The sequence below is a fragment of the Terrapene carolina genome, unplaced genomic scaffold (genome assembly GCF_002925995.2).
Source record: "Terrapene carolina triunguis isolate 2854851 unplaced genomic scaffold, T_m_triunguis-2.0 Scaffold172, whole genome shotgun sequence".
NCBI lineage: Eukaryota > Metazoa > Chordata > Testudines > Emydidae > Terrapene > Terrapene triunguis.
This window is the reverse complement of record NW_020664523.1, coordinates 2,022,801-2,039,370: the sequence shown is the minus strand read 5'-3', so window position 1 is coordinate 2,039,370 and position 16,570 is coordinate 2,022,801. Positions and strand designations below refer to the sequence as shown.

The following is a 16,570-nucleotide window of genomic DNA, read 5'->3' as shown; positions in this document are numbered from 1 at the left end:
GGGGGGGCTGTCAGGGGGTGGGGAGTGGTTGGATGGGGCGTGGGAGTCCCAGGGGTCTGTCTGGGGGTGGGGGTGTGGATAAGGGTTGGGGCAGTCAGGGTACAGGTAGGGTCCTAGGGGGCCAGTTAGGATGGGGGGAGGGTCTCAGGAGGGGGCAGTCAGGGGACAAGAGGCAGGGAGGCTTAGGTAGGGGGTGGAGTCCTGGGGGGCAGTTAGGGGCAAGGGTCCCAGGAGGGGGCAGTCAGGGACAAGGAGCAGGGGGAGGGTTGGGAGTTCTGAGGGGGGTGGGAAGTGGGAGGGAGGGGAAGGGACGGGGCTAGGGCAGGGCTCCTCCCGTCCTCTTTTTTGCTTGCTGAAATATGGTAACCCTACTGCTGGCCTCCTGCCAACAACATGCACCCAGATGCTTCCCTGCCTGTCCTGGCTCTTGGGCTGCTTAGTGCCCAGCCTTCCCTGCACTGACAGCTGCCAGGCTGTGCTCTCCAGTCGCCTGCTCACGGGCAACCTCTGGCTTCCTCCTGAGCCTGGGCCGCTCTGACCTGGTTGTGCTTTGGGGCTTATGGCGCCCTCCTCTGGCTGGATGTTAAGTTGCTGGGTAACAGCATCCGGTGCTTCTGAATGGCCTGCAGGTGACTGGCAAGGCTAATGCCAGCCCATCAGGGCTCGTCTTCACAGGGAAACTACCTGAGTTCGGACACGTTCCCTAGCATGCCCTGCGGTGCCTAACACTGCCTCAGCTCCTTGTGGTTAACTGCAGTGCACCCGGGGCCAGGCCACAGGACTGTAAGCACAATGGGCCAGTTCTACGCAGAGAGAGGGTGTTTCAGATGCCCTCAGAGTCAGCCTAACTCTGCTCCTACAACAGCCAATGGTACAGCTCAATGGAGGCAGGATAGAGCCAGTGCCGACCCCTTCGGAACCATCAAAGCCTGCATGCTTGCCCGGTGCTAACTAATGTGCATTCTAATGCAATGTAACTTAGCAGCAACACGAGGACCTCAAGTGTGCCCCTCCCGCCTGGGGGACACAGCTGGGAACCCCCCAGGAGAGGCAAATAAATCAAGTGGGTTCGCCACAGAGCACCCACATCAGGCAGTGACATCATCAGCCCTGTCTTAGCACCTGGAGCCTTCCCGCAGCAGAGCAGGTTAATAGCTTCATGTTAGCCTGCGCTAATGTCACAGCTTAACTTGCGGCCCCACTGCTCTCCGGAGCACACTGCGTTTCAGGTGCTTGAGCATAATTAAACAGCCTAATTTTAATCAGCCCAGTTACACAACCAGATTTACTGGGATTCTTTTGATATCTATCCATGACACATTTCATACGCTCCGTGTCTCTTTGAAGAACACAGAACCTAATTTAGTCCCTGGCAGCTCTGACTTGCTGCTGAAGGAGGCTGCAGGAGGAGTGCATCTTTTTAGCATCTTTTCTGTTTACTTCCATGCAGCTTTTCTCCCAGTCTGCATTTATTATACTGGTGCTGAAACTTGCCATTATAACACTTCTGCTTGCTAACAGAAGTTAAGACTTTGGCGGTTTTTTTGCTTTGGTTTGCTCAACTAGCTCAACACTGGATTTAAATGAAATTTTCCTAGGCCATTACCCTTAATGTGATCTAGTTACTGTGTCTGTAATATAAGAAATAAATAAATAGACCTACTGATTAATGTCACTATTCAACATGAATTCTAGCAATAATAATAAATTGTATAGCCTGTTTCACGTGAGAATTTCAAACCACTCTACAGATAATCATTTTTACCCTGGCATCACAGATGGGGAAAGTAACACTTCCCCCCTTTTTATGAGCTATTGGGCTTCACCCCTCTGCTCTCCAATGCTGAGTCCTATCCTCAACCCTAGAACTCATGCTAACTTCAGGAGCATGTGTGCTCAGAGTGGCTTCAGCAGACTTTTTAAGAGTCCAACTTACTTGGAGGTTTTGGAGGAGACAGCAAGTTTTGCCATTAATTTGCATGGGTGAATATAAAAGTCCCAATCCACAATGGGAGTTTTGCCTGAGAAAGGACTGCAAGATCAGGTCCAGAATATGCAAGATGCTGGGGAAGAGCATACAATAAGCACACCCTACACTCCAGGTTTTGAGCATGCTCCTTTGATATGCCTCAAGCAGAGCCTGGTTTTATTTCCCTTCAAGCACTTGGCAGTTGTTTACCGATCCCTACACCAGAAATGCAGCAGGTGGGGGAGAACGGACATCCGTTTATTAAGCCTGGTTGCTTGCCATAGTATGCTGAGCACGTCTTTCCCTCTGGCCATATCCTAGTTGGCGCAATTTTAAATAATAAATGTGGGTTTTATTGGGAAATACTCTCCAGCTCCCTTAAGTAACATTTGCTGCCTATTCGGAGACTCCTCTTGGCTCAGTGTTGGACCGAAACATGATGGATGGTCACACTCCTGTCCCAGTTTAAACGGAGAACTGGGCGCAGACAGAGAAACCCTAACGGCTTGAGACCAGGAGGCAGCCTCTGCCTTTGATCATGTACACGTTTTCCACACCCATAAATAATTACACAGGAAAGTGATAAGCAGTATGTTCTGTCATACTGCTCATCGCATCCAGCGGCAATGCTCCTGGGGAGAGGGCTCACATGGCCACTCACTTCATAGTCACACTGCACACCATTGCTAGGGAGGAAGTAGTCTAGCTACAGAGCAATCCCTCAGATTTCCTCACCACTCGGCCGAAAAACCAGATGCATCTGGAATCTCTGCAAGCCTGCTTGAACATAGATCAGCGGTCTCAACCTTTCCCTGTGGGACTTGGCCATTATAATCATCCCTCTTCACCCCATGCCCTGCCTTATCAACAGACCGTAGCGTAGACCTTACACACCGTAGCGTAGCGTGCCTTGATCATATTACCAGATGTGACACTGGGATGGCGGGAAAGAGGCAGAGCCCCTCTGTGCAAAAGCAGTACTAATGAGAAAGATGATCTTGTCACAAAAGGGGCCTGCAAAGGGGGAATATATTGGCCTTGTGCCCTTCTCTGATTCTTAAAGTAGTTTAAAACCCAAAAGGTTGGATACTTGGGCCTGCCCACCCTAGGAGACACTGTGGTGATGGAGAACTGACAAAGTTACAGCAAGAGTCGGGCGATGGGCAGCTTGACTCATACAAGGAATCCCACTGGGGTCAGCAGGCCTTGTCCCACATCTTCACCAGAACACATACACGAGTCTGGGCAGGATCAGAGCCGCAGCCTGCTCCGAACTATCAGTTGTGTTCGCTGGGTCGCACCTCTGACTAGCAGCATTTGGAAGAAAGGACCCCCGTTGGACAGCCTGGACCCAGGCAGGCGGGGGGGATCGCTCACAAGGCACATCCCAGACCCCCAAGGAGTCCTCCAGCACAAGCAAGGAAGAGCTGGCTTTCGGAGGGGAAGAAAAGCAATACACCGAACCCTTCACCCTCCCACATCCCAGAGGAGCAAAGAAGGGCACAGCCCCTTGCCCACAGCCTGCACCCCCACAAGCTGTGAGGGACCAAGCCTTTGCTTCAGCTCCTCCTGCCCCCATCCCAGCAGCAGCACTAGCCGCTCTTCTTTACAGCATGCCCCAAAATCCCTAAGGTCCCCAGGCTGGTGAGAGAAGAGTCTGCGATCCCACATGGACCGTAGCCCCCACCCACTCCCTAAGGAGCTATCACATCATACACTGCCGTGGTTTGGAATGGTTCCCCGGAGCAGGGGGGATTTGTTAGTGAAGCAAGAGGCCGACTGTGGTCCATCCCCACCCTGGTGACAGTGCTGCCTCCAATGCTGCAGAGGGGAGATAAAAATAGGGATGTGGGCTGCAATGCAGCAGCACGGAGCAAACGCCGCGCATTTCTGCAGCAGACCCCGAGGAGCTTGCAGCAGTTACAGTGCAAGCAGATGACCATTCTGATCACTTCGCCAAGCGTGTGCAGTCCCAATCGCGAGGCCGGTGCAGTGCTGGGGCCAGCAGGCCGGGATTGGACACAGACCATTTAAACACAAAAGTGCGGGGGGGAGATTGGAAAAATTAGTCACTGGAGACCTGCTGTCTCCTGCCAGCTCACTCGGTTTTCTCCTCCCCGGAGGCAGTTCAACCTTGGGGGAGTTTATTTTAAATACCGGATGTAAAAAGGGTGGGCGTTTTAGCAAGATTCTGCTTTGACCAAGGTGGGGGGCTGCAAGGCAGCAGCAGAGATGGAGCACTGAGCTGAGGCCCTGAGTCATTCAGGGCTATGGGGCCCCGGGGGGCGGGGGGCAGTGTACTCAGCCGTACTCCTTTCTGACGCCCTAAAGCAGAGCAGTGTGCAGCCCCCTCCCCAAAACCTGCTGCCCGAGAGGAGTTGAGAACTGGTCACCTCCTCATGCCTTCAGGCAGGCGAGCATCGCTGGATGCAGCAGCAGGACCCCAGCCTGGTGCCCAAGGGAGCATGAGCTCCATATCCCGCTACCCTTCCCTGCTCTTGGAGGATCCCTGCACACATGCAACACAGGACAAGATTGTGGCATTTACACATATCACGTAACACCACAAAAACCTGCAGCGCTCGGAGGCATGAAGCCAGGCTGGGGAAGAGGGCAAGGGAGAGGGACAGGGAGGGCTGCAGGGCCCCAGATCCATCCCTCCTCCCCCACGGCTGCAGGTAAAGCCAGTGGATCTGCCCGCATGCTCCTTCAAAGCCACCTGCCTACCCTCTTGGCTCCCGAGGAGTCTCTAGGGCAGTTGGCCACAGGAGCTGCCAGCCCAGGGCTCTCTGCCCCCCTCTCCTGCCGTGCCACCCCCACTGCCCCAGTGGGGGCAGCAAACGCACTAGGAAGAGACAGGCCAAAAAGGAGGTGGGAGAGAAGAGAGACGGGCTGAGCAGGGGCAGGGTGCAAGCAGCACCTAACTGGGGATGGCTACAAGCCCCGCAGGGGGAAATCGGAGCTGGGAGACCCCTGCTCAGCTATTGTATTCAGTGGTCACTCCCTGGTGTATTTCCTGAGAGGAGCCAGTACATCCAGCCATGCAGGAGTTCTCCTGCCCCTCACTCCTAGGGGTTCGGTGAGGGACCAAGGAGTGCACACGGTGCGGGATCTTAAAGCCAACAAGTGAGATACATTTTACTAAAGCTGGCCAAGGCCCCAACCCCTCCTGCCCCACACGCCAGTCCTGACACAGCGCAGGGAGGGTTTGCAGTGCTTAGAGCATATCGCTTTCTTGAATGAAGTGTGCATGGGCTAAGGCCTTGTTCCGCTTCCTCCTCCACAGCTGGAGAGGGACAAAAATACGTTCTAGGCTGCTGGCAAAGGAGTTCCTTTTCACATTTGCTAACAGCCACACTTGGGAAAACAGGAAGCTGGTATCTGATTCAAGGGCTGAGACATTCCATTCCCAAGATCTGTCCAGCCTGGGGAACTCCGCTTTGGCGTGGGGAATCTTCACGGCCCAGCAGTGGTGTAGCACAAAGCACAATATGGGTATTTCAGCCTCACGCAAGTGCTAGAATTTTTCCCTAAATAACCAATCTTCGCCGGTGTTCTTGGGACCACAAGTTCCAACCCAGTGTTGTCACTACATGAACAAGACGCAGCAACCAAGTAAACAACCTGAACAGAAGGCCCAATAAGGTCAGTAGTTTCCTTCCCTACTGTGTATTCTGCTCATTAATCAGTGCAACTAACAGAGTTACTCATTTATAATAGATGACACTAAACCAGAGTTCTCATTAAGCCGTAACGTACAACTGTTCTCGGGGAAAAAATAATAAAAAGCAGCCAACTTTACACCAGTGGCTGTGAAGCAGAGTGCTCTACAAAGCCGGGGGAGGGCAGGGGGCACAGTCCCCAGCATCTGAGCTCCAGGATTAATCAGAATATGGGGTGACTTCAAACCCAAGCAAGGGTGTTCTCTCTGGCCGAGAGGGTTCCTAGGGCTAGGCACAGCAGTTGTGTTTTGGCAGGTACACACATAGTGCCGAAAGCTCTAGGAGACTGAAAGCCAAAGCAGCGCTGCCTGCTGACAATCATTCCCACTCAGCTGGCTACAAGGGGCCTGGCAAGCAAAATGAGCAGCACTGGGCCTGAATCTCAGCTTGGGAGTCCAACCAAACGCCCAGATCCGGACACTCCTCAACTTGGGGGGTTGAAATCCAGATCAAAACCAACCCAGGTTTTTTTTCCTTTTAAGGGGGAGAACAAGGTTTTAAATATCACAGAAGAAGACTGCAGCTGCTAACTGGCCTTCAGGCTTGCCATTTGGGACCATTTAAGCCGTGAGTTCAGTGGCATCAGTACACAGCAGTTCAATATGCAGATCTAAGCCTGTACCACAGAATTACATGAGCAGAACTCAGCCTTAAATGGCTTCTGTCCCAAAGAGTCCCTTTATTCCTTGCCATAGTGCAATATTGCAGGGAATAGCACAGACTTATCCCACTAGAGCAGACCGACCCCTAAGGGACAGGGTACAGTCACTTTTTTTTAAAAAGAATGGTTTCAAGTGCTCGACTGGGGACACACACATTTCCAGAGGGGCTGGTCACCCGTCATCCTTGGCTTCACTTGGAACTGAAAACCAAGGCACTTAATCTTAGCAGCCATGAGCCCTTTTTGAAAGCGCTGTCACTGGGAAATGCACCATTGGGACAATTCTCATCACCTCTGCCCAAGACTTGCCAGGTTAAACAGAACACAGTCATCTCAGAACTGACTGAGGAACACCCAACAGGGGGCAGAAACATCAACTAAAACAAACCTAAAAATCAGGCCAAACTTTAAGGGTAAAAATATATACATTTGGGAAAGTGATTCAACCCTGAACAGAGGGTGATTTAAAGTGACAGTATTTTTTTTAATAGTCAGAAGCCAATCATGTGCACTCTCAGAAACTGTACCTCCCCCATCTTAACGCACACGTATGTCTGCACACATAACAGTTAGCAGTCACTTAACATGTTGTGCCTCTGTCAGGGATGCTGTCGGCTCCCATTATTAATGCAAGTGGTCTATTTCAGTGGATGGAATTTATCATCAGCAGCAGTAGCTTCAGAAGAGCAATGTTTACAAACCAGGCAGGGTAACTTTTAGCACATACAGGGTGCACACGGCTTTCCCTTGGCACTGCAAAAGGCTCCTCCAGGCACAGACCGGTCTGTAATTGTTTGTAAACATCAGGCACACCCAAGGCTCTGAGAGCAACCACCACCCTAACTCCATGCAACGGACCTTTGCCAAAGGTACTTCCTCCTTCGGGATCTTGACCCTGCTTGCTCTCTTTCCTGTAGCTTCATTGTACACGCAGTTCCAGTCACTTGTGTGTTTTGTTCTATTGCATCAAGGCAAGTTGTTGCTTTTCTTCATTTCTGAGTGCGTTTATTATTTATTCATTAAAAGGAAAAGAAAAGGGAAAGCAACAGAAGCAGATTCCTAACAAGTTATGGGCAGCAGTGACAGGCACAGCAAACAGGAAATATGGCAGTGGTGAGCAGCCTATCCTCAAATTTGTCTGTCATCATCTACATCAGGTGACATTCTCGCCTCCCCGTTCGTGAGGAGGACATCAGTGCTATCTATAGACAGGGGTACTTGGGTTATTTTAAAGTAGCGAGAAGGAAGGGGGTGTTTAATATTATTCATAGGATAAAGGAGCTGCTCAAACCTGTGCCCAACACGTCTCAGTCCCCAATACAAGCAATTGGCACTGCACTCCAAATTCCCAGCATGCTGCCCACCACTGACCTCGCTGCTCATGGGTAAAAACAGCACACTGGCTAGAAACACACAGCAACTGTGCCTTGCAGAGCTGTAGTGGGTACAGGCTACCAGTCTGTCTAAGCTGTGGCAGCTCCTTGGATGGGGACGTTCTAGTTTGAATCATTGTCGAACATTGTCAATCAAGGATTCAGAATTCATTTTCCATGGGGCGGAGGCATCACACCCACGACCACAGGGAACAGGCAGTTCTTAACCCATCAACACACTCAGACTTGAGAGAACTGTGAGAAACCAAGACATGTATCCCAAATCCCCTCACCGCATTTGCCAGAGCTGCCATTAAGCACCTGAACCACTGCAGCTGCATGCATAAATATATGTATTATAGTCATAAACTACACGGGTGATGCACATTGTGCTTCCAAAAGCTATGAGTAAGGCTTGAAAACTAGGAATTAAAATAGTGCTAACTCAGACACATTTGAATATCTGACAAGGTAGACATTCAACCATAATATGCTACATTTCAAAGCCAGTGATCACGTCAGTAAAAGCAGAAAGTCAATAAAAAACAATAGCAAAACATTATTTCAAATACCAGCCACTCTCTCAGACCTCACCGCTCAAAACTGAGAAATTAGCATTATTACTGTCCTTATGTGTGCACTTCCCTAGCTCTGCCTTTGATTTCGGAGGAAAGCTGTCTAAATAACAAGAAACCCATTATCTCTTAACTCCCATTTAACTAAACTTTATGGCCACTAAAGCTGTATAGCTCTGTTAGCAACAAGATCAGACTGGAGCATGCCCACAGCATTTGCACCCTGCTGACCAGAAGGGAAGCTTGAAACTGAAACATGCTTATTGAAAATTTAGTCTCTAGACTTAAAGAGGGAAAGGCCACCATCCAGCCTGCAAAGTCAGACTGGAGAAAGACTATTATTAATTATTATGTATTAATACAGGACCAGGAGCATGTACCAGGCTGGGGGGTAGGTAGCGGAGCCCAGCAAGTGACAAGTTCAGAAAAGCTACTAGTAAATAAATCGATGTTTGAACTGTAACTGTTCAGAGTCAGCAGGGAGACCTGGAAAGGAAAAGGAGGGGGGGGGGGTTCTTCCTTCAGCTGATATTAGCCGGAGTTAAGGATGGACTCAAGGCACCTAACTCCCTGCTTTGGAAGGGAACAAGCTGCGAAGCACTGGCAGTACTAACTAATCTATCTGCCCCACTAGGGCAGACACACTTGGCAGTTAGAAAAGCCTTGCTTTGTAGGAAACAAGAGGGGGGAAGCGCGGGACTCTGACCTGCTAATTCTGCCCATGCTGGGGGAGCCGTGCCCTGCACGGTGGATTTGCTCTCCCCCAGCCACCTTTCAACGTCAGGACCAGGCCAGGGCTGGTAGTAGGAAGCGCACTCCTACCCCAAACTGCAAGGACGCTGCCCTGCCAGGAACAGGGATCGGGTTTCGCATCAACTCCTTCACAACAAGCTGCTGTTTGCGCCAGTTGCTCGCCCTCTGCCAAACAAACAAGCCAGGCCCTGGGCTAAGAGCTCCCCTGGGAAGCCAGTTTGGGGGGGGGGGTGCTTCACACACGCCCCTATTCCAACACCAAACGACCTCCTTCCCCTTGGAGACAAACACCATTAACCCCTTCCCACTGGCGGCGCGCAGCGTGCACCAAGTTCCACCCCAGCCCGCCCAGCGCCCATAGAGCAGTAGGGACACGGACCTGCCTGGCCAGCCCCTTGCCCGCGCCAGGCTTCGCCGCCCCACCCCAGGGCAGCCCGGCAGCCCATCCCCCAGCGCGCCGTGCCCGGGCGGGCGGGCTGGCTCCGGCTCCTACCTACCAGCGGGTTCCGGCAGCCGGCTCGCCGCTGCCCGCTCATCTTGGAGGCGCAGAAGACACAGCGCCGGCCGGGGAGCGAGCGGCGACGAGCGGGGAGGCAGGGCAGAGCCGCGCCGCCTCCCGCCCCGCCTCCGCTCCCCGCAGGTAAGGGCACACGGAGCCGCCCCGACTGCAAGCCGGCGGGAGGTTCCCGGCCAAGGAAGCCTGTTCCTGCCGGGTCTGAGCTGCCCCCGACTCCAGCCCGGCGCCCCGGAGCCAGGTCTCCCCATGCCCAACAGCCTTCCTCAGGGCGGAGAGCGGCGCCCGGCCCGCGGCAAATGACAGAGCCCAGCCCTACGCTGCTACCTGCCTTGGGCACGGAGACAGCCGGTCCCTGTCGCTCCCAGCGTCGGGAGCTGGGGTCTCCAAGCTTCGGCAAGCTGAGCCCGGCTTCACGCTAGCGAAGCCAGTCTGACACTCCCTTCCATCCATGTGCTGTGAAAGGCCTAGAGCTGGGATTCACCCTCGCCGGCTCTTCCAGCGCCCCCACTTTAGCAGAGGCTGGTGTAGTTCTTCTGTAATCTCCTGCCTCACCTTTCCCACAGCTTTGGAGAGCAGCCCTAGCCTTAACTAAGCTGACATTTAATATAGCATCAATAGCAACTGAGTATAGTGCCCATGGAAAGTAGGAGGGGTAGGTCACACCTCAGAGCTATTGTTTCAGGCTCTCTGCAAACTCGGGAAGATGTTGCTGCATCATTTACAGCAAGCCATTTACAACTATAGCAGCCAGAGACTGACTTTAAAAAAAAAAGTGAAGTCTGAGATGGAGGAGAATAAGGAGAGTGCTGCCTCTACTCTGGGCAGGCTCACATACACCCCCACCCCAATCCTTCACACTTATGTTTGACAGTGCTCATATAGTATATGACAACAATTCAGTAATTTGGAATTTGAGCCCTTCCAAACCACTGCAATTATTGATGGTTTTGCTCCATGAGTTTGGGTTTCATAGATGGAGCAGGAGGGCCAATTCAGCATGCTGATCCACCCAGATAAACCCTTGAGCCCATGCAGAGTCCCACCAGCCAGGATCTTCCTCTGTGGATTAGTTTACAGAATCAGGGCTAAAGTTTCTAGCAACAGCATGTATTGAACCCTGCAGGACAGAAAGGAATGTGAGTGGGCCACTAAGGAATATTTACTTTCTTGTGAACAGGGAAGAAAGATTACAAAGGTAGTCACATACAGGTGTCAGGCCAAGGCCTTATATGAGATCCATGGAGTGTTTTATTATTCAGTATCACAGTGGAGGAGACAGTAAATTGAGATTCAGTTTCTTTGCAGAAACACTTTTAATGTGTTTGCTTTTCCATTGGTAGATACAGCTGAGAAATAATGAGATTTTTTTCTTCTAGTTCAGAAAAGTGTGGAAGGGTGTTTGGTACATTTAATGCACTAAAGACACTTTGATAAGTTTGAATTGTTTTTATATTTATATGTATTTATAAAGTGCACCTATATACAGTAGTAACAGTAAAAAGAAAGCAAGAAAAGGGGAAGTTAATCCCAGAAACATAATTATTCTCCCATAATATAGGTACACTCTGAATAGGTTATTTATACCTGCCCAGCAAGTTAAAGTTATCTGTCTCTTTAAGAATAAAGATGCAAAGAAATACCTCCAGGCTATTGCTTCCTTGTTTATTTATTTCAGCAGGTCACAACCCCAAGTGGGATCACTCCATCAGTGGATTGGGTCTGGACAATCCTGAATGTGTGGAGGATGCCATTTTACAATCTTGCATGTCACAGAGTGCACCACTTACCAACAGATTGGCACCTCCTCCTGGTACTCCGGGGATTAGCTCAAGGCCAAAACCCTGCCCCATCTGCGGTTTGCACACTGTTACACCATCTGCCCTGCAGCTCCTCCTGCAGCCTCAGGAACTGCAGCATCCAACTCATGACTCAGCCCTCCAGCCATATCACTGTCTGTGTTCCCCCTCAGCAGTCCTCTTACTCACTGCCTTGGTGCTACTTGCCCAGTGGCTGGTAGGGGCACCCAGGCCTGCCCTCTACTCTGGATTCCAGCGCAGGGACCCTCACCTCAGCAGTCTGGGCCTTCTTTCTCTGGCCTCATTGCTCTACCCCTGGGCTGCTACTGCTTCCCCTTTTCTTCCTGGGCCTACCAGTTCCCCAAAGCCTCCTCCCACTTCCCAGGGAGTGACTGCAGTCCCTACTCTCTCCTCACTTTCAGAGCATCTGCCTTTTCCCAGCCACCCCTTCTCCTTTCAGCTCCTGGGTTTTATAAGCCCTGCCTATTCCTGCCCAGCTGAGCCTCTTTAATCAGCTGTCTAAAGGGCTAATTGGCCCATCTGGCCTGCATTCAACCCTGCACCCCATCCCATTGCACGCATGGTGTGTGCAAGGTCACAGTGCAGGGAAGATGCCATTTTAAAATGGCGCCTTCCAGTCTGTCAGGGTCACGGGAAACAATACCGCTGAAAATGGGGTCATGCAGGGAAAAAGGTTGGGAACCACTGGGTGACTTGTTTTTTTAAATGGGAGGAAGGGATTGTTGTAGGAAGGAGACTTCAAATGTGGAGACCTGGGTTCTGGTCCCAGCTTTGCTCTTAGCTCACTGTGGCTATGTCAAAAGAGGTAGAGTTTTTAACATGTGTTAGTTACCCTGGTGTAAAATCCATGGTGTGACAAGGCACCTGCAGCATTTCCAGTGAGGTAGCTGGATGATATCAGCACTACATCCCTGCCCATAGTTGACCTCACTTAATTTATCTTATGTCTCCACTAGGATTTCACAGCACGATCACTAACGCACGTCAGTCATCTTGCAGCAAAACCACACCTTTTTTGGCAGTGCAGACAAAGCATGGGTCACTAACTGAGAACTGCTCTGGGCCTGAGTCTTATGCGAAGTGGGGGTGAAGCACAGCCAGCTCGGAATGATAGGGCCAGATTCTCATCTTGTTTACACTGGTGCAAATCGCAAGTCACAGTGTGGAATTCAGTTGTATTGCTCTGGAATTCCAGTGCAAGTGGGATGAGAATCAGGTGTAAATGATCACACAAGGTGCCAGGCAGTGGACAGGCCGGCTGTGTCTTTGTTTGCCCATCTCAGCCTGAGAGTGTGAATGTGCGGCAAGGTTTGGGGCACTGGGGAGGCAGAAGACAGGAGGATGCGAGACAAAGCATGGTCTGAACATTAACACAAAGCAATGGGGGGAGAAAAGTCCTTGTGATCATGGCACTAGCACAGCAGGTGTCCAGCCCAGTGCCATGGGCCTGGGTATAGGTCTGGCACAAAAGTCAGGCCATGTTGACAAATAATGAATACAAGGAAATTACAAAAATGGCCACACCCTCTGAGATGGACCCTGCAGGTTTCTAAGCAAGGCTTAGCTGAAAGAGAGCTTCCTTTTCTGCCATGTTCAGAATCACTGCATCTAAGAGGAGTCTGGTATCCTGGCCTGGTCACAAATTCAGAAAGCCAGAGCCCCACGTCTCTCCTCCTCTTGTGAGGGAACCATTACAAGACACCACTCTTTGTAAAGCAAAGGGTGCTGACATGAAATAGAGCCCTGGCAGCCGGTAGCGTGTGTAGCAGCCAGGCACACAGTATCCTGGTCTCCCAGCTAAGCTCCAGCACACATACCGCACCTCAGTCATTGAGGAAGGTAAACAAGCTGACAGGTACTCAGCACGGAGGAGGGGAGCTGGAGTAGCAACTCAGGCTTGAGCGTGATGTGGAGGAAAATGAGTGTCAGTGGTTCTCACTCCTCTCCCTATCTGTGTGCATCTTTCAGAAATCTGCCGACTGCTGGCAACCACACAATTACCAATCCAGCGTCGGTGACAGATGTGCACAGTTGTGCCTCTGCCCCTGCTGGGAGCCATCTGCCAACCGTGTCAGCTATTCTAATGCCGATGGGTTGCGATCCATTAGGCTGGAACTACACAGCACAGTTAAGATCAATATGATTTTTTTGCATCCTCCCGGCTTTCCTTTGATGTCCTCCCTTTCTAAAGTGGGAGGATTTGTGCTGCCCCAGTTTCTGTTAATTTCTCCTTGGTCTTTCATTAAGCACTTCCTGGACCTAAAAATGCAGTTGGTGGATTTCTCTTTAGATGCCAGCTTGCTCACCTGACAGATTTTACTAAGATCTTGTGACTCCGAATTAAAAGAGGCATTTTCAGTTCACAAGCAATTTTCCTAATAGATTGACAAGTAGAGAGGACCCTGTCATCAAAACGCATCCTCTGTCTAAAAAGTTCTTCTAAGCTTAATTCTTTCCAGCATTTGGGGTTGGAAATGCCATAGGTGATGTTTGGCAAATGTTTACAAATAGCTGTTTGTTCACTTTTTTTAATACAGAAAAGCAGTTGGCAAAATAAGGGGTGAATTGTGCAATACAGCACTAAACCCAGCACAGCTCTTTGCACTAACATGGTAACTATTTTTAAATGAATCACATGCATTTTGAAACCCTACAGGCCTGATTTGCAGAGTCGAGGGAATCCTGGATCACCCACTGAAGTACTTTGGGAGTTGTGAGTGCTCAGCACCAGCACAAATGATATTTTACACAAGACTCCTGGGAGCTGGGAGGTAAGTGTTATCATCCACACTGTACAGATGGGGACCTGGGACAGATAAGGGACACACCTTGCTCAAGGTCACCTAGTGAATCAACAACACAGATTAGAACACAGGACTTCCTGACTCCAGAGCTTGTTCTTATTCCTCTATATACAGCATGGTCAGGATCATCCACTTTGCTTAAATCGTGAACGTCTGTGTCTGTTTCTTTCCCAGCTGCCAGTGTTTTATTATTTTCCAAGTGTTTTATTCCCGAAGATAGTGCTAGGGGGTCATGGACACACCTAGATAGATTCCCATTAAGGATTCTCTAATTTTCCAGCACTGGGCAATTACTCCAGTTTGGATGACTCAGCTTTTCCAGGTTTCCTTAGCACCTCCTTCCTCTTCATTTTTAAACCAAAGGCATGCATTTTTTTACCCATCAAATGCACATGGAACAGCAGCTTCTAGTTCACAAATGGAGTGGGTACTTACACTGATCCTTGGAATTTCCAAGTCTAATCAGAATCTCAGCTGGCCCCTATGATGAGCGATCCAAAGACCTCTCCAAGCTACCTTGACACAAGCACTTCTGGCTTCTTTTTCACTTAGCACAAATTCTATTCATCTCTGAAAGGCATCGATCCTGAGAGTCATGCTCTTCATCAGTGCCAACCTGTGCTTTATTGTTCAGCTCTCTCAGATAGGAGTATCAACAGCCAGGCTAAAGTATCTCTTTAGTGTTTGACTTCTCTCATCCGGTGCCAGTGTATTGTCTTCTAGAACACGTTGTGTGCTCTAGTCTGTGCACATAAACCATCTCTGCAGTGTTTCTCGAAGAGTCACTTCACTCTGCACTTAGCCCAGTCGCTCTTAACAGAAGGAAAATGAAAAGATGTACTTCAGATAAAATTGCTTTCCAGTAGCTTCAGCCTCAAGTCATCTGTGAATTCAGCTTGGACATCCAGCGGTGGAATACTGGCCCTGAAGTCAATGGCAAAACTTCCATTGACATCAATGAGATCAGGATTTCACTCCCAGTCACTTGGCTATGGGTCATCTGGTTCCCCTATGGCTGGTCTGCCCAGGTCTAAGCTTGTACGTTTTGAGCATTGCCCTTCTCCACCCCTCAAGTCTTTTCTCATCTCCAGATGGCCATTTGCATCGTGTCCTTCCTGCACCCAATGAGTCTTCTGAAGCCAATGCAATGGTGCTCCACGCAGGGCAACTTCCTAAAAGTGGAGGGGCACAAGGTCCTGCCCCTCCATGGCCCCACCCCTGCCCCACCCCTGCCCCACCCCTGCCCCTCCAAGCCCCACCCCTGGCAAAGCCAGAAGCCAGATCCTGGCTGGGGAGCCCAGGCCCCTCCACCTGTCCAGGGTGGGGGGATCCAAGAGCAGCCCCCGCCTGTGTCTCCACCCCACCCCACAGAGCAGGTGGAGGATCCATGGCTCCCCACAGCTGCCTGCACGACTGTTACCACAACCCAGCTTTGGCTTCTGGCCTGGAAGCGAGGCTGAAGAGCTGCAGCTAGGCCATGGTAAGAACCACTCAGGACAGCTATGGAGAGACGCGGACCTTCCATCTGCCCTGGATGAGGAGTCCGGGGGACGGGGTCATGGGCTGGGGGCTGTGCTCGGCTCCTGAACCTGGACAGGTGGAGGGTCTGGCTGTCTGGGCTCTCCAGGCCACTCTTACCCGGGCCAGGCTCCAGCTTCCAGCCTGGCCAGGGGCAAGGCCTCACGGGGAAGAGGAAGAGCAGAGGGCCGGGCCTGTGGTGAAAAGTGGACTTGGCCCCCCTTTTCCGGCTCCCCCGGCTCCAAGCATGCCTAGTCAGAGAAGTGGAAAACTGTTACTGCTCCCTAGTGCCCAAGAGGGACCCTTCAACAACACACCTCACCTCCAGAGACCTAGGCAGCGAGGGATCTGACAGAGGCTGTCATGAATCGAGTCCTCCCAGTACTGCAGCATGGGGGCAGAGGAGGCAAGGGCAAGGCTAGCTGCAAAATCAAAGTGGTGGTGGCAGCATCAGAAGAAATAATGGGGGAGGGGCAGACCATCCTGGAGGATCTTTTGGTTTAAGGACTTTTATGTAATAACTTTTTTTGGAAAAAGATTTTGCTTGGATAAAGAACTAGACCATAGTGACTATCAGCCAGGATGGGCAGGGATGCAACCCTGTGCTGTGGGTGTCCCTAGCCTCTATTTGCCAGAAGCTGGGAATGGGCAACAGTGATTACCTATTCTGTTCATTCCCTCTGACGGACCTGGCATTGGTCACTGTTGGAAGATAGGACCAGGGCCGGCCTTTGGGATGGGCCGTCTGGGCCCCCACCCAAGGCAGCCCGCCAAAGAGGGCACCGTGACCAGGGTTTGGATTCCCACGTGATCTGCCGTGGCAGGCAGTCAGGCAGGTGAGCAACAGCGCTGGAGAGGGGG

At 51.1% G+C, this 16,570-nt stretch overlaps 1 protein-coding gene across 1 annotated transcript in view; it reads right to left on the bottom strand.

Moving 5' to 3' along the window:
- LOC112106020 (probable E3 ubiquitin-protein ligase MID2) overlaps positions 1-9,640 on the bottom strand; it is a 412,491-nt gene extending 402,851 nt beyond the window's left edge. Inside the window, exon 1 of the mRNA XM_029912053.1 lies at positions 9,551-9,640. The gene's annotated coding sequence lies outside the window, so the exon portion shown is untranslated. The remainder of the gene's footprint in view (positions 1-9,550) is intronic.
- Between the last annotated feature and the right edge of the window lie 6,930 nt (positions 9,641-16,570).